Genomic DNA, 26,761 nt, shown 5'->3' on the forward strand with positions numbered 1-26,761 from the left:
AAAATGTGTCAAATTAGATAAATGTGTTCGATGCTGGTTTGGGAGAGCTCTCATTCTCTAAGTGATGTCTTCCCACACCCTTTTCACCACGTTTGCCTCCTAGAGTCAGTTGGAATGTGTATAACAAAAGAACCCTAACTTGAGAGTGTCTAAATCCTCAAAGAGAGGTTTGTTGTTGCTGTTTAACTTAACAGTACACAATGCAGCAGAGCAACATCCAGAGGCAAATGCAGCATCTTGGTAAAAGGAAGATAAAGCCTTGTCCTGTTTCCAAGGAGATTAACCACCCAGAGATCATTTTCTCGAGTTCCTACGGGCACTGTTATTAATGGTGTTATATGGCAGAATTGTCAGACCCTGGTCAGTTTACCAAACTACGCTAGTCTGCACAAAGTGTCTCTCGAAGTGGCACTGTGAGAAAGCAGTCTGCTGCAGTTGTCTGCCTTGGCCTCTGAAAGCTTTCAAACTCAACTACTGAAGTCCAGCCAGCATCTAATTTTACCCGTGAGTTCCAGGAGAGAGTAAAGCTGGTGGGAAGATTACAGAGTTCCTTGAAGCTCTGACCTACAACAGGAAGAGAGTTGTCAGCCTTCATGTCTCTCACCCTAAATCCCAAGGCAAACAACAGTGGCAGGGCATTTTATAACACGTTCCCATTGTAAAATTGCATATTTCAGAAACATGACGCTGGCTCCCTCATTTTCCATAGACTTCGTGTCAGTATACACAGATGACCTTAAAATGAATATTTTTTTTACTTTAGCTTTTCAATTCCAATTTGTCTAACGTACTTGGGCTTCTTTGGGTTTTCTTGTAAAACTGTGGAAATCTACTGTTTTCAAATAGGCTAATGCCTCTACACATTCAACTCTGATCACTTCATTAATGTCCTGGGAATTTCTGGTACTGTTAGTGTGAAATACCACAGGGATTTGAGAGTTTTGGGGGCATTCTGAGCTTACTATAAACAGAGTGGAAAGATAGAGCTTTGAAGTTAAGTCTTGGCTTTGATGTACAGTAGTAACTTGGGCAAGTTGCTTAATATCTCCCATATTTATCTGTAAAATGGGTATAATAATACCTACCTTAAAGGGTTATTGAGAGGATTAGTGACAACCTATGTCAAGTGACTTGCACCGTGCTAACGCAGCAGTTCAATGGATAGTAGTGATTGCCAGTCCAAAGTGAAAGAAAGCAAACCCATAGTTGAATTCAGTAAAGATGCCGCAGAGGACACCCTCTAGGGAAAAAGATGACCTCAGGTGCCCTTAAAAGCACTAGGAGGATCAGCCAACAGGAGAAGTGATAGCAAGTGTCTGGTGTCTAGGGAGATCTCCAATATGATTGTCCTAGGCCAGTCATGATGGACAACTGCCCATTTTAAGGCTAGTTCCCTCAGAAAGAATATGAGCCTCTTCTTGGAGGTAGGCTGATGAAAGGGAGAAAAAACAAAAACAAGAAAACCAGCTCCCATGAGTGGAAAATTTAAATGGCTTCATTAAAACTCTTATACTGACCAGCCTGCTTTCTGGAGTAGCAGTTCACAGAATAGCCAGTAACCTAAGAATGGACCAGACTTAGGCACCCTCAGCTTCTCCAGTGTTAAACAGGTGATCTGTTGTCCTTGACCCCTATGGATAGGAGCTGACAATTTCTGTGCTATTAAAGTCAGAGCTGGACTCTAATAAGAACAAAGCACAAACCATACTAGAACACTGACTGTAACTCTAGGTCATAAACTGGCTGAATTTCAGTGTTCTCAAATTCTATGTGCCCTTGGAAAGAGAGATCAACACAGATTAGTTATACTCACTACTCTCAGTCTCTTCCAAAATAAAAAGGTAAATAAAAAGTAAAGATTATACTACTATTTACTAAGCAACTACACAGTAGCAGGTACTACCACTAATGCCACTCTTTTGTCTACTAGAAGGAAATATTTTAGAAGGGGCTCAGATAATAGAAAGCTCCTTTAGTATCCAATATAAAATAACAAATTTAGTCCTGATATTTAAATAAGCTGTTTAGGAGAGAAACGCAGTGTATATTTAGACCCTTGGGTTTAAGAAGGAAACTCATCTTTTAATCAGAAATGAAATAAGAATCCCCAAGAGCTCAAGGCTCACCAGAACATCTGTCAGTTTAGAATGGATTAATAAAATTAAGAGGTATGGTAAAATCTTATCTAGGGGGAATTACAAATACAAATCCATATGCTGGAATGGGATGGAAGAGTCAGTTGTCAATATTTAGCTCATGTTCTGTGATTCTTTTATCGAGCAACACCTGGCTTCCCAAATAAGCCATAGAGTGTATACTAGTCTCTGTTATATTAGATGAATCTATTAAAATTATTACCAATAAATTCCTTGTTTAGAAAATCATGGCATGAGTGAGCATCATCCTACTTACTTAATCCATTTTTTATTGTGATCAAGGGGAAGAAGCTAACATTTATTAAGTGTCTATTTGGTGCAGGCACTCTAAATGTTACTTCATTTAATTCATCCAATGGTACCATGAACAAAGCATGATTACCTGCATTCTACAGAGGTTCAGTTGGTGAAGTAATTTGTCTAAGGTCAGCAGCCAGTAAGGAAATAGCAGACCCAGCATTCAAACCCAGATAAGCCTTCCGCTAAAATTTGTGGGTTTTTTTTTAAAGATTTATTTATTTATTTGAGAGAGAGGTAGGTGAAGGGACATTGGGAGAGGGAGCAAGAATCCAAGCAGACTCCATGCTGAGTGTGGAGCCCAACATGGGGCTGATCTTATGAACCTGAGGTCACGACCTTGACCAAGGCCAAGAATCAGACACCTATCCAACTGCACCACCCAGGCACCCCTAAAATTTGTGTTCTTTTGACCATACCACACGACCTCTTGGGAATCATGCTATGTATTATATTGGCTATCTGGAGGCAAGAAGTTATAACTCCTTTCCACAATGAGTTTGAAGTCTGAGCAAAAGATACTCAAGGTTTATAAAGGCAGCATGAGGCAAAACATGATGAGTGCCACATGAGAACAGTGATTATTAAAGGCATGGACGGACATTCAGAACTCTCTGAATCTCTGACTAGATTCTGACTAGAATGATCAGGAAAGGCTAGAAGGAGGAGTCGTATTTGATCTAAACCAGGAAGGATGAGCCAGAATTCTAGGTGGCTAAAGAGAAGTATATGAAGGGACAGTGATGACAGAAGGATTGCTCAGAGGAAGGGGACGGTGTATACAAAAATATGAAAGTGGGAAGACAGAAGGCATGCTCCAGAGATGATAAATAATTAAATCTGACACAAGCAAAGGGTTTGCCTAAGGAAGGAGTGGTAGGTAACAAAAAAGGTCGGTTTGAACCAAAATGAAAATGGGAATAAACTGCCTTCAGCTTATTATTATGTATGCCAGGCACTGCGCTGGGTCAGTTCATGGAAACTGATTAGAAGAAGAAAGCATTTATTTATTTATTACATTTATTACATTTATTTATTATTTATTACAGAACAGAATCATGTTTTAAATTATTTGATTGCTCCTATGTTCCATGTCATGTTTCTCCCAGAGCATTAAACAAGAAATTAATGAATTTGGATTTCTCTTATTTGAAGGTGGCAACACTTTGTTAAAGTCTTTGGGGAGGAAAATATTTTGACATGGCCAAAATATTTGTTATCTTGGGATAAAGACTCTCCTGGGGCCACTGAAGTATTTCATTCAAAGGAAGGTGACTTGGTAAAAAGTATTCTTGAAGGAATGACTGAGGACATGGGTTGAATGCCAGAGTTCTGCCCTTTGTCAGCAATGTGATCTTAGAGGAATTTCTTTTGCTGACCTTCATCGGTAAGATGGCGATGACAACACCTACCCACAGGTTTGTTTTCAAAAAGATAAAATGTGGGTGGAAATGCTCTACAAGTATAAAGCATACTTTAAATTTTTAAAAAATCCCAAATTTTTCATTTGGTAGAGAAAATATCTTAAACTTGAGTCTACCCCCAGGAAGGCTCAGAGACATACTTATGTGCAATAATAAGGTCCATTCAGGTTTCTCAGTCCATCCCATTGAGGTTGAGGCTGAGTAACTTATTTTGGTTTCTTGTGCCATGAGATACAAACAATCTTAAAATCCTTATGTCCCTTCTGAAATGGTTATTTTTGGGTAGCTCTGTCTCTCGTTCACTGGTATATCCTACTTATCCCCTTTGGCCCCAAGACTCAATGGTTTAAAAGGCAAGAAGTGGACATCAACTTTGGTTACACAGCACTTCATAGGCAAAGTCATTACATTTTTAAAAATCAACAAAAAAGAAACTACCTCTTGATTTGAAGATATAAGACTGATGACGCCATGTAGTCTGGTCCAACTCAGGGTCACTTTGAAGGCACTTTGAAATATGGTACTTTCATGTTAAAAAGGAAGCCTCAACTATACAATGATCCATTGGCTCCCTTATCCTATGACTACCAATAGAGGCTGGCAGGAGATAGAAATCATTTACTAACTGCAAAAAGTAAAGATCAAAGTTGGAAAATAAATATGATATACTTGTGACTTGGAGTTTCAGAAAATAATCTCTCAGTTTGATGACTCACTTTTTAGGGGAAAAAGGATGGCGTGGCATCTCCTATCCCCAGAGTCTAGAAGCAAAATTGCATAGAGTTGGCAAGAAAACCTTTAATGCCTCAAACTCCCTTAGAGTCAAACCCCATCCACTTAGTAATTTATTAGGTGTTACTTACTGAACATCTAAACAATTGCCAGGAGCTTACTACAAAAACATAGTCCAGGGAAAACAAATCTGTGGTAAGGTTCTCCACATGAGGAGCTCTATCAGGAAACCATTATTCCCTAAACCCTACACACAGCATAATTGAGCAAAAAATGTTTATAAAAGTATTTCAGAGAATGAGTACTCTGATGAAAAAAACTTCACTCAAAACATACACCACACTTAAGCCAACTACTGAGATAGACATACACAGCCAAATCTCTTCTAATTTCAGGACTCACACCAAGACCACAGGGTGCAAGGATGTGTCCATTGTAGTTCCAGAAGGGTATGAAGACTTATGGGTACTGATGACATTCACCAGTGTCTGCCCATTGGTTGTCACCACTGGTTTCCCATGATGCTTTCTAGACATTGTCAAACTAACAAGGAATTTAGCAAAGCAAAATGTGGAAAACGAAAGAAAGTATATCATGGAGGCAGTTATGAGGGAAAGAAACTTGTGTGCAATCATCTAAGCTCTCTTCTTACCTTATCAGACGACCCTGAGATGAATAGTTACCTCTTGGGCTTTGTTTTTATTCTTTGGAAAATCAGAAATGTGATTAGCTGGGAAGGGTATTTCTGACAAGCACCAGGGAAAGGAAAACTTTGGTATTTTCATCCAACTCTGGGGTAGAGATGAGGATGGAGAATCTGTTCCAATCTCCGGTGGCTTCGAACAGAACAAAATCTGAAACTTCAATAAGTCATTGTGCACTTTCTGTGACAATTACAGCTCTTTGAAAAAACCTCCTCTAGTGCCTTCAGAACAAATTTAGATTAATGAAGCCAAACAGAGGCCCAAAGAGGAAGGTACTAAAAAGAGAAAGGGGGATAACACACAGGGCTGTTTCAGTGTAAGCAGGCAATACCAGAAATCTTAAATCTTAAAAAGGAAAAGCTAAAATATTCTAATTGAAGACTGGGATGAATTTATGGTTGATTTTTCTAGGTAGAAAATCACCAGTGGTGTTACAGCACTGTTGTTGGTAAGTATGCAAGACCTTTCCAGCAACCTAATACCAGACTTATTTTCTAATCTTACCAAATACTTGATGAAACATTTTAGAAAAACAGGAAAACCTAGGGCAACGGAGAGATAAAAGCTCAAGGAAAAGACAATTGAGGAATAAACTAAGAAAGTAATTTTACTTTCTAAACCAGCAAGCCTTATATTAAGTGAAGAAATGCACTTGTCATGGTTTTTAAAGCAATCTGAAAGTAAGTCTTTTGAATAGTACTATGTGAGGCCTCTGCTGCTCACAGAGGACACTATGAGTGTCCTTACTATGAGTAAGGCAGTAATGGACCAACAGGGTTAAATCTCTTCAAGGTTTGGAATGGAAAACAAACATCCACTTAACATGTATAGGAACTGTTTTCTAATAATACCTAAGGAAGGGTCTGGATCTTGGGGTTGTCTCCATGCTGATTGAGGAATATACGGTCACAACTGGGGTTTTAAATAAGGTGGCAGTGGGCCTGATGTAGAAGAAAGGCCAAAGGATTTAGGTCCTGTGAGTATTATCCTAAGGCTCTTCTCCAGTTTTCCTTTTATATATAAATAGGATGAGAGTTCTGGTCAATTGTGAAGTTAGGGTAAAAAAGAAATCACTGTATCTTTCTGAGCTTCAGTTTTCCCACATGTAAACAGAGGAGACTGCACTAGAATATATAATTACTCATATCTAAAGTCCCTTCTGACTAAAATTACATGACAAAGTTAGAAGAGCCAGCCTCCCCTCCCCCCCCCCCCGCCCCAACAAAAACAAACAACAACAAAAACACTTCTAAACGTCTGCCCTGCAGGTGAGTAGAACATGAGGATGGGCCTATATGAAGCACTGGCCCAGAGGTATCCATCACTTATCATCCCCTTTACTTTGCCCTTCCATCCTGGGTGTGACAGGCTACAAGTGATGGAGCTGATGTCCCCTCCTCCAAACTCCAATTCCAGAGTGTGATGAGGACACTGCAACTGTTGAAACCACAGCAGTCATAATAATGAAAATGTACATGATAGTGATAATGTCAATGTACGCCATTATGAAAGATGATACTAGCTAACATCACTGAGCCCTTCCTTCTCCAGGCCCAGGCACCATGTTACACATATTTACTCAGTCAGGCCTTCCAATAACCCTACAGGAACTTAACATTGATATTATCTCCATTTTGCAGATAAACTGAGGCTGAGACACAGAGCAGTTGGGCAGGCCTTAAGAGCTAATGGTAGAGCAATGAATCACTGGACAGCCAAAGTCCACGGAGGAGGGTGTCCACAGGGCTCCCAAATAGTACAGCAGCTGACTGTGAGCCAAGAGACAGACTCGGCCATGGGCTCTGCACCACTGCCGAGGCGGGTCCATTTCTTCATCTATCAGATGATGCCAGAGGAGGAGATAACCTTTGAGGTCCTTTTCAGCTTTGACATTCTCCATGAGAGACCATGTTCCATAAGGACTCAGCAACTGTTTGATTCCCAGGCTTTTTTTTTTTTTTTTCCAGTTCTTCATTTCTATTTTAAAAAATTGCATGTTCCCGTGGCCCTGGAATGCCTGCCTCCGGCCCCTCTGGAGCCCTGGGTTATGTGAAAGCAGCCGTGCCAAGCTGGCCCATGGGCGGGGCTGAGCCTTCCTGGCCGGCCTGTGACATGTTCCTGACGTACTGTGTGGTCAAGGAGCTGGAACTGGGGGGGTCGGGGGGGCGGCTGAATGAGGGCCAAGCCTTGCACTTCAGCTTCCTGACCTGGCAGCCATTCAGAGAGACCCCGCTAAGTGCTATTTCCTAAATACACTCTCTTTTCATAACAATCTTACCACATTGCTTTCCTTTACAAGCGCTCTTAAAAAAGGGAACTGGACTCCTTCTGGTTAATCTACACAGACTACATTTGGAAACCATCAGAAACTGAACTCTAAACAAAACGTTATTAATGCGTTGTAATCTGCCCTCTATGTTGCAGATGAAAAGAAAATGTTTTATAGTTTCAGAGCATACGTTTTAATTGCCTTTTAAGAGTGCATATACTTTTAGTACTTAGTGTTATAAAACTGTAGTATCTGTTTCTTGATAACTGTTGAGTGATCTCAGCTATTTTTATTAGTTTTTTTCCTTATCCTTTCCTCCTAAACTGCCACCCATGCAAAGTTCCTTTAGATCCAGCTTGATATAGGACTCACATATTTGAGATCTTCATTATAAATAGCTTCTTAACAACCTCCACCTCACTATAAAACACTTGTTCCTGAAAATGAGTTCTATAAACAAAGATGGAGTGGGTGGCTTTGTCTAATAATCCAGTATAGCTGGGAACCTAGCAGTCTAGCCTTTTCCCACTTGCTATGGCTTTTTTATAGGGGCCAGATGACCTACAGAGATCTGATGCTCTGCTACTTTTCTCAACTGTACAGCTTTGTCCCAAGGGACTAACATATCAGTCATCAACCCAGAGGTTTCAAGGGCAGACTCTCGGACACACCAGGATCCAGTCTTCTTTTCAGCGAGGAATCTAAAATCTATTAGCATCAGGCCAAAGTTACCAGAGGGACTGGATTCTCCTGGAGCCTGTCACTAGGCCAACAACCCCCTGAACAGCCAGGTCCCTGACAGTCTGCAGGGGCTGAGGCCTCCTCGGCTCACCTTCCAGCTGGGCAAGTAGTACCCAGCTTCAATGATATAAGGCTGAATCACAGACTTACAGGAAATGAAGTGACCTTTCGAGTTAAGAGTCTTTAGAGGCAGGGGCAAAGGATGAGGGTGTCTGGTGATCTGAATTCCTGGCTGGGAGGAAATAGGAGCATTGGGCACTGGCATCCTTGAGTAGTCAAACACTAAGCCACAAATGATAAAACCTTCTCAGGTAAATCATTCAATGTAGGAGAATGTTCAAAAAAAAAAAAAAAAACCCAAAATATCATAGATTCCCCAGGCCAGAAGGGCCCACAGAGATGATGTGGTCCATCACTCATTTTCAGGTGAGGAAACAGAAGTTGAAAGGGGCAGTAACTTGGCCAAGGTTTCACAGCTTAGGTGAGCTTAGGAGCCTGGTCTCTCGCTCTCTGACCTGGTGCTCCATCATCTACAGGACACCCATCAGTAGGTAAAGGAAGCATCACTATGAGTGATTCCATTTAGTTGTCAGAAAAGGAGAGCTTGTGCCCTTTAATTCCAGTTCCTTTTCAGAGATAGTTATCTTCCTTATCTCAAACATTAACTCAGTGTTTCGTATGGTGTCTCCAGTGCTTCACTAATGCCTTCATGACTCACTGGCTATTATGGCCTGATACAGCACACAGTGGCGCTTGGTTATAACCTTGGTTTCTGAAGCAATTTTTATGAAAAACAAGCCTTCTTCTCAGCCCCCTTCCCATCAAAACTTACACGATATATTGAGAATTCTCCCAATGGCTTAGCGGGCCCTATTTCCAAAATGCATCAGAATTTACACTATGGGAAGGAGCAGCTGTTCACACATCTCCTTCTCAACTTTAAAGTTATCAAAACTTGTATTTTAAGTTGGGTTTTCTTCCCTCCTCTGCTTTTGGTAATTTTTTTTTTTTTTTTTGGTAATTTTTTTACTTCATATATGTGCCGAGAAGGAGAAATGAACTAGGGACACTGAAGTCATCTTACTACATTCAGACGACCATGAGGCAAAGCTCTCTACTGGGCCCAGGGTATGAACTTTCTAAAACACCCCAAACACACAGAAAAGACCTTTCATATAGAAAAATAAGGCCTTCCGTAACCTCTAGTTCTACAATGGTTGCTATTATTTAGTACTTTGTTTTTGGATCCTCTTCAAATCACTGATTCAACTTGATTTCTGATCCTTAATATTTGGGGCAGGTGACATTTGAGCACCCTAAGAAATCAGCTGAAAAGAAAGCTTTAAAAAGTTGGGTCATGACATTGTTGTCTTCTGTGGGTCTATCGGCTAGATATAGCAAGTCTGTCTCACTTTCAATAGATCACAGATTAAGGAGTGGTAATTACAAAAATATCAGGCAGAGAATAGCGAAATACCCCTGAAAATAACTCCTTTTACCACTATTTTAAAGCCACCTCTTAAAGAATTATCTTCTGAGACAACTGAAGCAACATGAGAGAGTTTTCTCTTATGTTAAGGGAAAGGCTTGTCATTCGGTAGCTTTTGTATTAATCAGTGCTCCTACAACAAACGGTTTCTTTGGCCAGGGACACAATTCTATGTTGGGATATGAGAGTCCCTCTCTGCTGCTCAGATGTCCTTGAGATTTCAGCAATACACTTCTTGGGTGTTTCATGACCTTTTGTGCTAGAAAATAAGCCTTTGGAGGATTAAAATTAGCTTTTCTCATCCTAGTTTAAGGAGTGCTCTGCCCTGGGAACATTTAAAAAAAAAAAAAAAAAGAAAGAAAGACAAAAAATTAAAGCCCCGGTCCTGAGCCAAATACCCAGTCTAGTGGTACTGATAATGCTCTCAAGGTTCTTATTTTAAATACAAATTTTTTGAGAGAGAGGGGGAAACAAACCATAGGAGATTCTTAACGATAGAGAAAAACTGAGGGTTGATGGAAGGGAGGTGGGCAGGGGATGGGACAGATAGGTGATGGGTATTAAGGAGGGCACTTTTTGTAATGAGCACTGGGTATTCTATGTAAGTGATGAATCACTAAATTCTACTCTTGAAATCAATGCACTGTATGTTCACTAACTAGAATTTAAATAAAAATCTGAAAATGAAAATAAAAATAAAAATGAATTTTGGGCAGCCTGGGTGGCTCAGTGGTTTAGTGCTGACTTCAGCCCAGGGTGTGATCCTGGAGACCCAGGATCGAGTCCCACGTCAGGCTCCCTGCATGGAGCCTGCTTCTCCCTCTGCCTGTATCTCTGCACCACCGCCCCACCCCCCCGCCGTGTCTCTCATGAATAAATAAATAAAATCTTTTAAAAAAATGAATTTTTGCAGGAGTAGCCTAAAAAATAGGAAAAGAACATGCATGAATTTAAACAAGTTCTCCTCTTTAAGATCAGAGAAGAATGAAATTTTATGCCACAGGTATTTGAGAGTATACTACTACTTCAAACTATTCCAAGTGGTTTGAAATATTAAAAGTGAATATACTGCCTCAAACTTCTTGACCTATAGATCGAAAGTCATCACTCACCTTGTCCTATGTATCCTAATATGGACTAAATACAATACTCAATGAAGTCCTGGTATCATATGCATTAAAGGCCTTAAAATCAGGCTATCAGAATTGATCATCTGCCACAAAATTGGCTAGATACATTTCCATGTGTTGCTCCTGGTATGACAGCTGAGGGACTCAGGTCACTGCTACTTCTTCCCTGCTGAGGACACACAAAGTGGGCGAATTCTCACCATATGGCCTTTGCCCTCTGATTTTCTATCTTACCTGTTCTCCCTAGGCCCAAGGCTCTGTGGGAATTCATGCCATTATCTTTGTTGATTTCTTTGGAAGGTCCTGGTGGGATAGGCTGCAATCATTGAATGGAGTGGTTCTTTAAATTTCCATTAAAAAAACAACAACAAACAAACAAAACAGAACAGTAGTATCAGCCATAACTTGAAAATCTATTCCTGGGATGCCTGGATGTCTCAGCAGTTGAGCATCTGCCTTCGGCTCATGTCCTGATCCCAGGATCTGGGATCACGCCCCGCATCGGGCTCCTTGCAAGGGGCCTGCTTTTCCTTCTGCCTGTGTCTCTGCCTCTCTATCTTTCTGTGTCTCTCATGACTAAATGGATAAAATCTTTCAAAAAAAAAGGAAAATCTATTCCTTTACTTCTGTACAACATAGAGAAAAATTGTATTAAATCATCCAATCCAACTCAAAAGCAAAACCAGGCCTGAAGTGCTTCAATTTTTGGGCTCAAATAGGCACCATCCATGATAGGTATGAAGAGATGGGATCAGAAGAAGTTCCCTTGGCTGTATTCATGGGGAAGGATTCAAGAAGTGCTCAGAAAGGCAAAAAGCTCTCCAAAAGAAGCTAATTCAAAAGAGATTTCCAAGTCAACATCCAAACCAAAGAGATGTGGAAAATTTCAGAAAAGCATCCTAACAAAATATCCCAACAAAGTACCCTAACTCCTTTTTGCAAACGCGCAACTGGTAGGAGCAAAGTTCCAATGTGACAGCCTTTTAAAGCAGCAAGTTGCAACCACAAGTGTGGTTGCTCTTCCAACATTATTATTATTATTTTAAATTATGGGTGGGTAGGGAAGCAAACTTAAGGGGACTGCCAGAGTTTACAAGTCCTAAGGCCTGGGAGGTAAGATACATGGAACCCAGAAGTGGGGGCCTCGTGGTAGAGAGAAGAAATCTAACCTTATTACCCAAGGTGGCTAAGATCTCTGGCCACTCGTCAGGCAGAGTATACGGCTCTATATTTGCAAAAACTGTTCAATAAAATTTTACTGGCAAGGCAAAAGAAGAAACATCTGCTCTAGTCAAGAGCATCTGTGGTCAGCAATAAGGCAGCTGGCACAGGGTCAATGCTGCTCTTGCTAGTAGGTGGTATTGTGGTCACCAGTAATTACTTTGGAGAATTTCATGGAGTCAAGGATAACTAAATGGACAAAGAACATTTTATTTTACTTTCTATCTTTAGCCCAGGAGCAAAAATTGTGACATGTTGTACAGAATTCAGAAGCCCAATGCAATTGATATTTTTTCATGGCAGAACTTTTTACCTCAAAGACTGGAAACCCTTAAATGTAAGTATTTCAAACAATATGTTCTTGACAAGTGACCTCTCCACTCATTATTTCTGATTGAACAGTTCCTGTAGATTGCATTAGTCTTTAAGTGTTTCCTTCTGAAAGATATATTATAGACTACCATAAAGAAAATGTGAAAATTATATTTAGCAAATCAATAAATGGTGCAAGTTTTTAAGAACCTCATCTTTATCAAATCTGTGTGATATCTTCAAAGTTAAATACCTCTACATTGAATGAGAATCTGGAATGTAAATAAAAATCTGTTCAATGCATGCAGTTGTGATAATTTCTCATGGAATGACGAATGTCAGAAAGTAGCAGTTAAATTAATATACACTGTACTTAAAAAATTAAACACTTGGGAAATAACCTTTTGAGCCACTGGAAAATGACAAAGTCTAAGATATTTCAATCAAGTTAATTTCAGTACCCAAGTAATGCATTTTTCCCACCAGGAACTCAATGAAAAAACAAATTAACCAAAATGGGTCTCCAAATGATGGGATAACATCAGGCTCACAGAGAACTTCATGACTGCTTGTCAGTTAGGTTATTCTACACACATACACTCAAAAGCAAAACTGGCCACATTCATTTTAAATCATGTCAAGGCTGAATGGTTGATATTATATTAAAATGAAAGCATGACTTGCATTTCAAAGAGGAAAAGGAAATTCTCTTACGAACTAAGAGAGCTGACCTGAAACAATTGGTATAATTCAGGTACACAGGCTCCAATGAATGAGGCCATGCCAGGTAAGCCAGGCCCATGTGTTACTGGATATGTTACCTCTAGCCTATCCTTTGACCACTGGGGGCTCCTAGAATATCTTTTGAATAGTTTTGGAAGTGGAGGGAGAGACTCAGGGACTAATTTCAATCTCTTTTAACCTATTCTGACTCAACCATCTCCAGAAGGCCACCTTAGTTTCAAGTCTGGGGTCATGTTAGGTAGAGGGCTCTCCCACAACAGGGTAAGAATCCCTGGTCAGGTGAACTATGGGTGTGAGAAGGCCGGTAATCTAAATATCAGCTCTCTCTGGCACTGTGCAACCTTGGGTAGCTCACCTGAACCCTCAGAACTTCACGTTTTTTTTCACAGGTCGGAGGAGAAGGCCTTCCAGGTTTAACATTATATCAAGTCTCTAGGCCCTAACGACCTGCCCCATCAGCTCCATAACACTCATGACTTTGTACTAGGCAGTAAGTGGTACCTAATAATCTCTTGTTGCTTCTTCTTTCAATGAGACCTCACTACCATTAAAAAGAAGTACTAAATTTAGGAATTGCTTTTTTATGACAGTCCAACATCTCATATTGTTACATTAAAGCCTACCATCTGAAACCACTGAACAGCAGGCCAAGAAGTACTTTCTATAACTTTGATTTGTACATACAAATTTTCTACCAGAGAGAAAAACTGATTGACAGTAGATTGACAACTCTTCCACCTTTAAAAGAAACACTTGTATACAGATCAATAATTTGCTTAAATATTGCCTAAAGAGTAAGAATACCCTCTGAATTTTACCTATTGTTATTCTTTTTTTAAAGAATTTATTTATTTATTTATTTATTTATTTATTTATTTATTTGACAGAGAAAGAGCATAAGCAGGCAGTGTGACAGGCAGAGGGAGAGGGAGAAGCAGACTCTCTGCTGAGCAGGGAGCCTGATGTGGAGCTCAATCCCAGGACCTTGGGGTTATAAACTGAGCTGAAGACAGAGGCTCGACCGCCTGAGCCACGCAGGCGCCCGTTATTCTTTTATGACATATATTTTTGCCAACTTCTAGTCACCCTGTTTCCAACTCATGTCTTTGCTTGTAATATTTCCATAGACTGAATGGACTTTCCTTATTGGTTGTTGCTGTTTTTTTTTAACCTATTGAAAACTTACTTCTGTGTCTTTTAAAGACACGACCTTCCAAAAAACTGACAAAACAAATCTTGACATATCAAATGACGGAACAGTATGCACCCATTATATGAGATTATAAGTGAATTTCTCATGAGTCTGTTGGAAGAAATTGGGATTAGTTTGTGAATGCAGTGAGAGAGACAATAATCTTAGAGGACTACGATCAACACTATTCCTTGTACTCAACTTTGGCTCAGAGAAAGTGGGATAGACCTTTTTGCAAAAAGCAGGCCTATTTACTTTCTCTTCTCTTCCATTATTAGCATAAAGAGATGGCTGAGTTGTTGTGTGTGTTCTAAATTGTGGCACGAGATGACAAGTAGGGAACAACAGAGCCAAAGGGGGGATTTGGGTGCTGGCTCTTCACACACACACACACACACACACACACACACACGCTGGTTCGCTGGCTTTGCCACTTGCTCCTATAAATCAGTAATGATAACAGATTCTTCACTGGCTTTTGGAATCACTTTTTCAGACAGACCAACCTGGAATGTCAAATCTACTGCTTCAGCATGTCTACTGTATGGAGGGTCCCTCAAAGCAAGACTCATTGTATTGTAATTTGGGGGTGGATTCTTTTAAAGGGTGAGAGATGGGGAGTGAGAGGGGAGGGGAGAGAGCAGACGGTTTCTCATAGCAAGAATTCTCTCATGCCCGAAGGAAAATACCCAAGTAAGAGTGGCATTTTGAAAACTAATCAAATGTCTAACCTATTTTTGCCCTTGAATTCATCAAAATCAAAAACAACATTCTACCTCTTTAGATTGCTTCTTTTGGGGGAAGGTTTTAGTTAAGATATACTTCAGTGTGTTTAAGGCTAGTTGAAAAGAAATGAGCCCTTTAGTCTTACGGCTCCCTGCTGCGGGTAAATAAATTTGGTCTGCTCAATAAGATAAGGTTGGTTCAGACTTCTTAGGGTATGTGTGCTAAGTTTTAATGAGCATCAGCTACAACTCATTACTTTTTAATATCATGGTAGAGTAGGAAAAATAAGGACTTTGGAGTTGGAGAAACCCAGGTCCAAACCCTGTCCTTATCAGCTATCTTCTCTTAGGTCAGTTCTCTTACTTGTGAAATAAAAATATTATTTTTGAGGATAGGAAATTATGTATATAAAGTGACAATCATGGAGTCCATATTCAATAAATGGTAGCTTCTGCTATGACTATTATTTTATTTTTTATGACTATTATTTTTAAATTATTATTATTATTATTATTATTATTATTATTTTTGAGATGGCATGGTTACACTTCCCAGGCACTCAAAGGTGTTGGCATGCTTCCTACTCTAAAGTACTGGTCAGCAGGACAATGTAACAACCCCCCATCAACATAGTATTATCTTATACATATTTAATACTCAAATGTAAGACTTTTAGTCCTGTAAACTTCCAACACAACAGCTATGGTTTCACATACCTGAGTGTTCTTTTAAAAAAATATATTCACATTTAAAAGGTCAAGTTGTAAAGCCATTTGATTAAAATAGTAATGAAAGAGTAAACATTAACTCACAATTTCTCCTTTGGTCTTTACTATGCCAAGTGGTACCACCTCCAGAATAAGTTGCACCTTAAGACATTTTAAGATTATCTTGATTAAAATCTTTAAGTCCTTAATTTTAAGTAGGGAAAACCTAATCTCCAAAAGCCAAGTTTAATACTTTTAGCATGATCTAGATCTTAACAGTAGCAAGTTATCCTCTGTTACTCCTAAAAGATTAACACGTTGAAACATGATCACCCAAAGTAAATGAAGTTCCCTTATTATATTAATTTCAGAGCCACGGATAAAATGCAAATAATTAACATTAGAAAGGAAGAATTGCTCATCATTAGGCTACTGTCATGACCAAAAGCATCCTAAGTCATAGAAAGCTTGTCTCTGGAATTTCAACAGTTTTCTCCAAGGTGTCAGAGCTATCTGTTAGGAGCCTGGCACGGTGAATTAAAAAACAAAACAAAGCAAACAAATGACCCCCTTCCCTGCCCTAATTTGTATGGCTTTCTTCTTGAGCACATAACTGTCCTTCATGGTGATGCTGTTCAAGCTGGTATGTCTGATGAGGGAATTTGTTGTAAGCCAAGCTCAAGAAGGATTGTTGGTGTCCGTTAATTCCTCCCTATAATATGGTAACCTGCTATTTTATTCACTCTTGCTTTTGCTTTTCAAAAAGAAGCTCAAGAAAGCAGTACCTGATCTTCCCATAAGAAGTGTAGACCCAACCTATCTGCCATACATAGGAAAAAATGCCACAGAAATATGCTATATTGCTTTTATTTTTAAAAATATCCACTAATAAATTTAAAAATCTGAAGCATCCAAGCATTTGGATTTCTTATTTGTTTGCCTGGACGATCTGTAATATCCATTTCGATTTTTGCTATTTCTAGCCATGCAGCCATCACCGGAGCTGGCCTCAGGGCCCTGAGAGGAAATCTGGCTTCCACCTCTGGGACACACGTTCCAGTGCTTATGTCTGACTGACCCTGCCAATCACCCCTCCCAGAAGCCACAAGCCTGGCTTACAATAACAGAGTATATCAAAGAGGACAGGAAAGAAAACAAGACAGTGGCAGGGTCAGCGGAGGATAAGAAGATGGTGAAGATGCCCTATGGAAACCAGGAAGTGTGGAACCATATTCTAATAGTGTCAAATGCGTTTCTCAGAAAAGGCAACGTCATAAATGCACAAGACCTTAACTGCCCAAGTCAGTTCTGCACTACTGTAAAATCACCATCAGAAGTAACTAGGAGAGCAGATTATCTTGTTTGAAAGAACTTGTCAAGAAGAAAGACTCTTGTTCATACGAACTTATTACAGCTCATATGCGTCCACCAACTCAAAGTGTTCATTTTAAGTGTATAACTGATCTCTGATCATCCATGTCCAGTAATTGGCTTCACTCTAGCCATCCAAGTCAAGGGCAGTGATAATTCATTAGAATTAAGCTTCTTGATTCCATATATAAATATGCCAATCCATTTGGCATTCTGATCATAGATTTGGCAAATTAAAATGGCATAGAGAGTAGAACAGAAAAGTGGGTAAGTGCTGGGCAGTGGGGATGAGAGGCAGTTGTCTATACTCAGCCTAGGTTTGAATCTTGACTCTGCCATTTATGGACTGTATGATCTTGGGAAAGTTCTGGGGTTTCTCTGAATCTCAGGCTTGAGGAGAATTATTATAAGGACTCACTGTCCCGACAGATGGTAGACTTTCACTATACGTTAACTTATCAGTAGAGACAGCTGTGTAAAAATGAAACATAACTTTTATTGGCTTTTTGAGGTGCCAAATAAAGGCCACCCTCTTAGCCCTGGCATCGTCAGTCTACTGTTAGTCCCAATCTACCCCTTCAGACTTCTCACATCTACTCTCCAACTCTCCTGCCTTGACTCCTTTGTTTGTGCCGTTGCTCTGCATAAAATCACCTTGAGGATCACCTTTAAAGATTCAAGCCTACCTTCCCTCAAAGTTACTTCAAATGATACCTTCTTCAAAAAGCTTCATTTTCCACCCCTCACCCCCAGCTAAATTACTCATAATACTTTGTGACCTTCTGACAACTGACTGTTTCATGCTATCTATGATAGCCTTCTATACACAAACATACCTTGGAGATATCACAGGTTTGGTTCCAGACCACAATGAAGGGAGTCAAATGACTTTTTTTTTTGGTTTCTCAGTGCATTTAAAAGAGGTGTTTACACTACACTGTAGCCGATTAAGTATGCATTAGCATTTTATCAAAAAAAAAGAAAGAAAGAAAGAAAGAAAGAAAGAAAGAAAGAAAGAAAGAAAGAAAGAAAGAAAGAAAGAAAGAAAGAAAAAGAAACCGGACAGCGGCTTCAGTGGCTCAGTGGTTTAAACTGCCTTCGGCCCAGGGTGTGGTCCTGGGGACCGGGGATTGAGTCCCACATCAGGCCTCCCTGCATGGAGCCTGCTTCTTCCTCTGCCTGTGTCTCTGCCTCTCTCTCTCTCTCTCTCTCTCTCTCTCTGTGTCTCATGAATAAATAAATCTTAAAAAAAGAAAAATAAAAAGAAACCACTGTACATATCTTAGTTTAAAAATACTTTATTGCTAAAAAATGCTAACCATCATCGGAACTTTCAGCAAGTCCTGGTCACCAATCACAGATCACCATAACTAATGTAATAATAATGAAAACTTGAAATACTGTGATAATTACCAAAATATGACACAGACACAAAGTGAGCAAATGATGTTGGAAAATGGCACCAACCGACTTGTTCGATGCAGGGTTGCCACAAACTTTCAATTTGTAAATAAAACAAAAAACAAAAAACCGTAAATAAAACAAAAAACAAAAAACGCAGTATCTGCAAAGTGCAATAAAGCAAAGTGAAACGGAATGAGAAGTGCCTGTATAAACAGAGTATCTAGCAGAGGTCTTTGTCCACAGTAGCACTTAATAGATGTTGGTTAAAGGAATAAACAGATCACAATTATTGTCTCTTCAATATAAAATCTAAGAAAATGAGCAATGTGCCTTCATCACTTCACCACTTCCCTACAGAACACCACAAAAGTGCCACTGCCTATTAACTCTGGCGGGATGGGAGACATAACTGGCCACGAGTCCAAGCCATGAGAGTTGGCACTTTTCTCTTTGTGTGTAAGGAGTTAAGCTGAGTCCTGGGGAGATACAAATCTCTGGTTTTATTGTTCATGAGGCTGCCCGACAAACGAAGATCCAGCTGCAATTGTAACATTCCAAGCTCATAAGGCGCCAAGTTTTACTAACTATAATTTAACTGGTCCGACTGCTGCAGTCCAAATTCTTGTTTGGATAATCAGCCTTTGTTTGAATATGTTCAAAAACAGCACAGGCTAGCATTAGCCTCTGGGTATGTCATGTGAGCTGATTACCCCGTGGCTCCCAGTAGCAGAAACTCATACACAAGAGGAGGGTTATTTTCCTAGTATTGCTGTTAGGCTAACATATAATCAGTCCCTCCCTCTCCCCCAGACTCCACAGCTCTTCCGCAGCCTCCCCTGACCGTTTTTCTCCTGTCTTTCTTCCTCCTCTTTTTTTTTCTTTTCTTCTTCTTCTCTTTTTTTTTTTTTTTTTATATAATTCAAAAGTCTTCTTTCCAAGTTCAAACAAAGTTTAAAGGTGAAAAGGTCAAGAAAGTTTCATGGCCGTGGCTGTTTAGAAAGGGTAGCACTAACTGGGGTCTCTAGCTCAGCCTCTACTAAAGGCTCAAGAATCTCATATTTCACTGTATTTCTGCAGCGCCCAGTCGCCTTGACACAATCTGTTTGGAATGAAATTAAGCCCTTGTTAATAATTTTTAACATAACAGAATAATAACTTCACCTGCCAAGCAATCATTTCATACATAAGCAACTCAAGTGGCTCATTTGTTTAAAAAAAAAAATCCAGGTTCTCAAAATTGTACATTTTCACCGAAGGGCACTCATTTGGGATCTGCCCAGCCTGCCTGTCTACAAGTCATTTGGCTGTAACTGGCCAAGGATTCTGGAAACTCTGCACCTATCTTGCTACTTGGGCCTCAGTCTGACCATTCTCAAAGAGCCCCCATGAGTTAACACACTTAAAGTGCTTAGGACAGTGCTTGGCTGATAGAAAATGCTAAACAGTATTTGCTATTATTATTTTGGGGGAGAAATCCTGACTCAGAGCTACAGATCTAACAGTTGGTGGAAAAACTGCTCCCTGGGAAGACCAAGCTCAGAAGAGGCCAGCATGATTAGCTATTGGTACACGGGTTGGCAAAATGCTACAGAAAGGGAAGGGAAGGTGGGGGCTCTAAACTGGTCTGGAATTGTCCGTGTAAATCTGGTTGCAGCAGCTTCTGCATTGCTAGGGGGAAGCCCACCAAAGGAGAAGGAAACTCTGCTCCCTGGGAGGGAGATCTGTTTATTTTGCAATTAACAACAGCAGAGGAACCCTTTCTGAAGTTTTTCCTGGAAGGCTCAGAGTTTAATCCTATACAACAGTTTGGTATTGAATCTGTAAGGTCTTGGTGGAGATGACAGGTAGAAATCAGAGTGTTTCAGATGTGGCTCTGGTTAGAGAGACATAGGGAACCAGGGAAAGCCCTTCTGGGGCCCAAATTCTGAACCATGCAGGCATCTGGGACTTGGAAAGGAGAGGAAGAAAAAAAAAGGAGCTGTACACTAGCACTCCATGGGAAATACATACAAATGAGGTCTACTGGTTGAAGGTTTATCACACTTACTGCTCCTCTGCATTCTTGCTCCAAGCATTCCGGGACAAAGGAAGAGGCCTTCTATTGTGAATTTCCATAACTTGTAAGAGTCATATGTTTAGACTTGTATTCATCTTTAATATCAATGAATTATATCTTCTACTAACTTAAATCATGCTGAAATTTAAGACCATTTTTTCCCCTGCTTTGGGTACTGAGGAGGGAAAAAAAAACCAGACCCACTGATATTAATAATGCTCAATTCACATTAATTAGAATTATAGAATGCCACAGCTGGAAGAGCTCTTAAAGAAAGATCAAATAAAGTAGAAATGCCTCGGGGGTCAGAGCTGAGGCCAGAGAAGGATTTTCCCTGAACCCTCCACTAACAAAACATCGCCACTTGTATCTGTTTTACATACTGGGGTCCTGTATAGAATTTCACTAGAAAAAAGGCTCTGCTGTTGGGGAGGAAGGTTTAAGAGGGAGGTCTCAAAATCAAAAAGCTGATCCAATCCTTTGATTTTAAAGTTAAAGAAACATAAGACAGGAAGGTTATGACTTGCCCAAGGTCTCTCAGTGAGTCCAGGACAGGGTAAGCCAAGAATCCCTTTCCAGTCTTGGTTTCTGTAATCCACTCTCAGCCACGGCTGGAAAGCACTCGATCCACCTTCTGACCCCAGCCTAACTCTATGCCACATGCCTACGTCATTCATCTCACTTCATCTCATCACACGGCATTTTATCATCTCACATCATCATGAGAAAAAGAAGAGTGAATACAACACAGTAAGATGTTTTGTGTGTGAGAGAGACCACATTCATGTAACTTTGATTACAGTGTATTGTTATAATCATTCTTATTGTTAGTTCTTATTAATCTCTTACTGTACCTCATTTATAAATTACACTTTATCATTGGTATGTAGGTATAGAACAAATCACGGTTGTTGGCTGAACCCCTTATAGGGTTCAGTATGATCCATGGTTTTAGGCATTCACTGGAGATCTTGGAACATATCCCTCCAGATAAGGGGGAACTACCATATGCTTCATCTTCAAATCATGTCTGTCTACTTCACCTTGTAGGGAAGCCCTCCATTTACTTTTTTGATTACAAAACTGCAACCTAAAAAGAAACAATTCTTAGAAATTTTTTACTGGTGCAATAAGTCACATTAACAATCATTTTTTAGATATGGACAATGAACTAAAACAAGCCTGGTTGATGGCCATCTTTAGTTGTAAAATCACTTCTGCTAAAGCCATTAGCAACAAAGTGTTCTAGGCGGCTCACATTTTACAACAAAATCTGTAAAAGCCTGGGGTCAGAACTCTTCCCTGGGGCTCTAAGGTGTGAAGCTTCCGAAATGAAGCTTGGACATTCAGAACTTTCCCAACCAGTTCTAATCTTCACCACCTCCTTTCAGTTATCCCTCAAAGAGTGTTGTTAGATAATATGGAGGGGGGAAAAAAACACACCCAGAAGAAAGTATTTTTAGCCTCTTCGTAAGTGGTGACAAAGTTTATCGCACTCCAACTCAAATTAGTCACACAGGTTAGTCCCAGGGGACAGCAGTCTGGCTACAGATCATTGCAAAGGAATGACTTCTTGGAGGCCTAAAACAAACACTTAGGCACATGGTTCCATCTGGAAATATAGTCAAATAGAAGCAAATTCCATGAAATTCCCAACTGATGCAGGCAACATAATTTTGTATCTTACCATAGTAGTTTGAGCTAGCTGCTGTTGTCTGCTAAATGGATATACAACTATGAGATAATAATAAGGAAAATAATTATTTTAATAATAATAACTATTATTTCCAATATGCATAATCACAAGGGCTGAAGGTGCCAATAAAGCAGCCATGGAGGGGATCCCTGGGAGGCTCAGCGGTTTAGCACCTGCCTTTGGCCCAGGGCATGATCCTGGGGTCCCGGGGTTGAGTCCCATGTTGGGCTCCCTGCATGTTCCCTCTGCCTGTGTCTCTGCTTCTCTCTCTCTGGGTCTCTCATGAATAAAAAAATGGAATCTTTAGAAAAAGAAAAAAGAAAGAAAAAAGAAAAAAGGAAGCAGCCATGGAGAAGAGAGAGGACATCTAAGAATAAAATAGGACTTGCAAAGAATTTCCCACCATTTTAGTTCTTTTTCCTTCTAAGAAAGAGAGAATTGGTTCTGGATCCTTGGGATGAAGCTCAGGCACTTAAGGCTTTTAAAGATCTTCTTTACAAGCAATAAGGTTTTCAGGGCAGAACTAATACACAGGCCATGGATTGGTTATACTCAAGGCCTGCCAAACTGCCATAAATACAAGGAAGATTTCAACTTGAGACTCTGTTTCTTTGTCCATAAAAGACAAACACTCCCTTCATTCAACTCAGTATCTAGGATCTGCTGGATACTGATTTTGAGAGAAATGAGCCCCCCACTCTTGTTTGCCAAAATGTATCTGGTGATGAAACATTACCACCAGTATCTATACTTACATAAAACATACATGCTTATCCCAAATTAATTGTTTCCCAGCTATCCGGGAAACTAAGTGCACTGCACATGAATAAGTCATAATTACTAACTTGGTGGAATATTTTCAAACCTATTTTCTTATTTCTTCTGAATATAGGATTCTTTTTATTTTATTTATTTATTTATTTATTTATTTATTTATTTATTTATTTATTTATTTTTATTGATGAGAGACACACAGAGGGAGGCAGAGACATAGGCAGAGGGAGAAGCAGGCTCCTTGCAGGGAACCTGATGTGGGACTCGATCCCAGGACCCAGGGATCACAACCTGAGCCAAAGGGAGACGCCCAACCACTGAGCAACCCAGGTGTCGCTTGAAGATAGGATTCCTCAATGCCCAGCTTGATTCTGTATTATAGATTTGAAGCTCAACAACACATGGCTTAAAAATAGCTTTGCCACTTCATAGTTTATAAGCTTGAGCAGGGCAGCTGGGGTGGCTCAGCGGTTAAGCACTGCCTTCAGCCCAGGGCATGATCCTGGAGCCCTGGGATTGAGTCCCATGTCGGGCTCCCTGCATGGAGCCTGCTTCTCCCTCTGCCTGTGTCTCTGCCTCTCTCCCTTTCTCTCTCTGTCTCTCATGAATAAATAAATAAAATAAAAATAAAAAATAAAAAATAAACTTGAGCAAGTGCCCACACTTAAAAAACCTGTTTCTTATCTGTAAAACAGGAACAAAAGAAAGCAATAATAATGATATAAAAACAAACAAACAAACAAACAACCCTACCAATGCTTGTGTTATTGCCCTATTTCTGGGGCATGTAGTGGTGGGCTGGGGAAGGCTTATTTACTTGGAAATTTTAACAAAAAAAGTTCAGTAATTTGGCAAATAATTTATATATTGAAACATATGCATTGTGGAAGAGAATATAATATCAACACTAATTTGAAGATAGAATCCTAGCTCCAAAAAAAACTTTTTGGTAACAGACAAGGCTGTGGCTCCAGAACTAGGGTCTAGGTAAACCGAACCCTATGCATCCCTCCTCTGGTATGCGATGTACTATAATGGAGAAGCTTTAGAAGCACAAGAGTGTGGTCAGCCCACTACGGCTGGGCTGCCTAAAAGAAAAGTTACTGTATTTAGACACAGAAAATAGATCTGTGACTTCAAAGGTGACACCTCTCATTCTTTAGGATAAGATCCAATGATTTTGGAGAATTCTGTCCTTATTGGACCTACTACATTAGTACTTTCCAATCCTTTTAAAAAACGCTATAAATTATGGTTTCCTGTTAAGGCAGCTCTTTGGTTAAAGACTTCAATGTGTCTATAGTCTCTTTCATGATTTCTCAACACTAAAGGGGCTTAAAAATCTCAAAGCCAAATAAGAAAGGCCTCCAGAAACTGTTCAAGGCTTCAGTTAAGAGCCGGGGGACTGGACCTACACACAGGAGTCGCACTTGGCCAAACGAGGAAGGTTCTATTGCCAGTATCTACTGGACCTGGGGTGTAAAGCAAGAACATACAGGAATGAGGGGCGTCTGGGTGGTTCAGTAGGTTAAGTATCTGCCTTTGACTCAGGTCATGATCCCGAGGTCCTGGGATCAAGCCCCACATCGGGCTCCTTGCTCAGCAGGGAGTTTTGCTTCTTCTTCTCCCTCTGCCTGCTGCTCCCCCTGCTTGTGCTCTCTCTCTCTCTCTCTCTCATTGTCAAACAGATAAATAAAATCTTTAAAAAAGAAAAAAAAATAACATGCAGGAATGAGTGTATAGGAAGAAGCATTCTTAGGAAAACAAGGTGCAAAACTTTTCAGGATTGAAAATCTGAAAAGAGAGTCTCCAGGTGAGAAGGAAAGGCATGGCTACCCCCGTGGCGAAGCCTTTGCACTTTATGTCCGGGGTTAGGGGTGTTGTTCAGTCCCAAGTAAGAGGAAAAGTGCTGCTAACATCGCTGTATAAGCTGGTCTTCCCTTTATAAAGGCTCAAGGACTGGTTGGCAAAACTCTCTTTCTATGTCGACCTTAGTGCAGATTTTACATAAAACTGAGGAGACAGCAAAAGCAAACACTTTAGAAAATATGAATAGCAAAGCAACTCCTGCTTCCCAAGTACGGGTTTCTTATTCTGGAAATCTCTCCTCAGAGTAGCAAGAATGGTTCTGAGTTGAGGCCAGTGTGCTCTAACCTGACACATGGGCAGAACTCTCTAGGACCTTTGTCTGATCTCTTCTTGCTCAGCTTTGGCCCTTCTCTCAGGCATGTGACCTCCAGCACATGAGGTTCTCCCCAGCAGATGGGACTATCTCTGTGGTCTCCTTGTTCATCTCACCTTATTCAAGGGCAAATATGAATCCTTCACCCACCCCCCACCTCCAAGCTAAAGCCTTTTCTGTTTCCAATCTCCCACACTCCCTACAGTTGCTCTGTCCTCAGTGATCATTTCAGGTACAACAGCAGTAGTGACTAGCACCTACCCAAAGAGGCCAAATGAATGACCTTAATCTGGGGTCTAGGGATGCATTTCAGGGGGTCTTGATATCCCTGACAGCAGGTGTGACATTAGTGTGAGTGTCTGTACATATTTTCCTGGAGGGGACTCCTCTCAATTTCACTAGCTTCTCAGAGCGGTCTATGACACCAAGACACTAATAACTGATGGCCTAACCTTTCCAAGTTTAGGTTATAGAACATGTACCCTTGTAGAACAGTCTGTGAGGGCTCATTCAGGTAATTCCTCTATCCCTAAGGAGAAAAACTTACTCAGCCTGACTAACAGTATAACATTAGCTTAGCTGTAGAGTAACTGTAACTTACATAAAGAGCAGGAGCCTACCCAGGTAAAACGCCTCAGGAATGTCCGACCTGGAACCCTTCTCCTCATTCTCATCATTCTCTACCCAGAGGCTCACATCAGAAGGACATGCCAGAGCATATTTTATCATAGGCATGATCTAGTTATCCAGACTTCTGGCTGTGAGAACTGGAAGCAACAAATTAAAAAGGAAAGAAATGATCGAGGCAGGTAGTACACTGATAGAAGAAAACAACTTTGTCTCTCTGAGCCTCAATCCCCTCCTATGTAAGGTGGATACAGGACAGCTATCTCACGGGGTCGCTGTCGGGGCTGAAGGTCCAACATAAAGCTATGTGCATCTGGCACATATTACATAGTCAATAAAAGATTTCTGTCTGGTTCTCTTTCTCTAAGAGAGAAGGTTATCAGTCTTGATGGCAGAAAGACAAAGAAAAGTTACAGGAAATACACATGAGCACTGAAGCTATTTTGCATCTGGGGAAGGATACAACATTAAAAGAAACCCTCAACATTTAAGATCTACGTGCCAGTACAATAGTGTATGCTTATCACAATGAGTCATTCAACACGATTCAACTGAGAACTGCATGCATGTCTGTTATAGAGAGGCCCTGTCCTAGATCAAAGTGTGTTTAAGAAGTAAGCAAGCATAAAATCCACTTGAGAAAGGTATACATACAAAAGGTTAAGACTTTATTTATTTATTTTTAGATTTTATTTGTTCATGAGAGGCAGAAAGAGAGAGAGAGAGAGAGAGAGAGGCAGAGACACAGGCAGAGGCTCCATGCAGGGACCCCAACGCGGGACTCGATCCTGGGTCTCCAGGATCAGG

General features: G+C 40.3%; 1 protein-coding gene and 1 long non-coding RNA gene across 9 annotated transcripts in view; one reads left to right on the forward strand and one right to left on the reverse strand.

The window, feature by feature from the left end:
• Window positions 1-26,761, reverse strand: part of BCAS3 (BCAS3 microtubule associated cell migration factor) — a 591,905-nt gene that overhangs the window by 113,779 nt on the left and 451,365 nt on the right. The window lies entirely within an intron of this gene.
• On the forward strand, window positions 1,776-7,461 carry LOC119873312. The gene is made up of 3 exons (XR_005364631.1): window positions 1,776-1,841; window positions 5,725-5,761; window positions 6,954-7,461. It is a non-coding gene; the product is annotated as an uncharacterized LOC119873312 (long non-coding RNA).

The sequence above is a fragment of the Canis lupus genome, chromosome 9, assembly GCF_011100685.1.
Source record: "Canis lupus familiaris isolate Mischka breed German Shepherd chromosome 9, alternate assembly UU_Cfam_GSD_1.0, whole genome shotgun sequence".
Taxonomy (NCBI): Eukaryota; Metazoa; Chordata; class Mammalia; order Carnivora; family Canidae; genus Canis; species Canis lupus.